Source organism: Pteropus alecto, unplaced genomic scaffold, assembly GCF_000325575.1.
Source record: "Pteropus alecto unplaced genomic scaffold, ASM32557v1 scaffold69, whole genome shotgun sequence".
Lineage (NCBI taxonomy): Eukaryota > Metazoa > Chordata > Mammalia > Chiroptera > Pteropodidae > Pteropus > Pteropus alecto.
The window spans coordinates 2,639,607-2,639,894 of record NW_006494610.1 but is presented as its reverse complement, the minus strand read 5'-3'; positions in this window follow the sequence as shown (position 1 = coordinate 2,639,894).

Sequence of the window (288 nt, the reverse complement as noted above, 5' to 3'; positions counted from 1 at the left end):
GCACCCGTCTCCGCCCCAGCCGCGGCCCCCGCCTGCGCCCAGCCCTTTCTTTATGTTTTCTCTGCTGAGACCGTGCATCATCGAAAGTCCGGTAAGCGACTTAAGACCTGAGAATTTATTCACACCTGGGACGTCCCACCCTTCGGAACGAATGGCACAATCCAACATCAATGGCCCCGGGAATTCCTTTTTTCTTTCTACTTGGCTGTTTTCTGACTTTTTTTATTTTAAACAACTTTATTGGACAGGGCCGACCGGGGGAGTGGCTAAGTGCATTAGGGCCCCTCT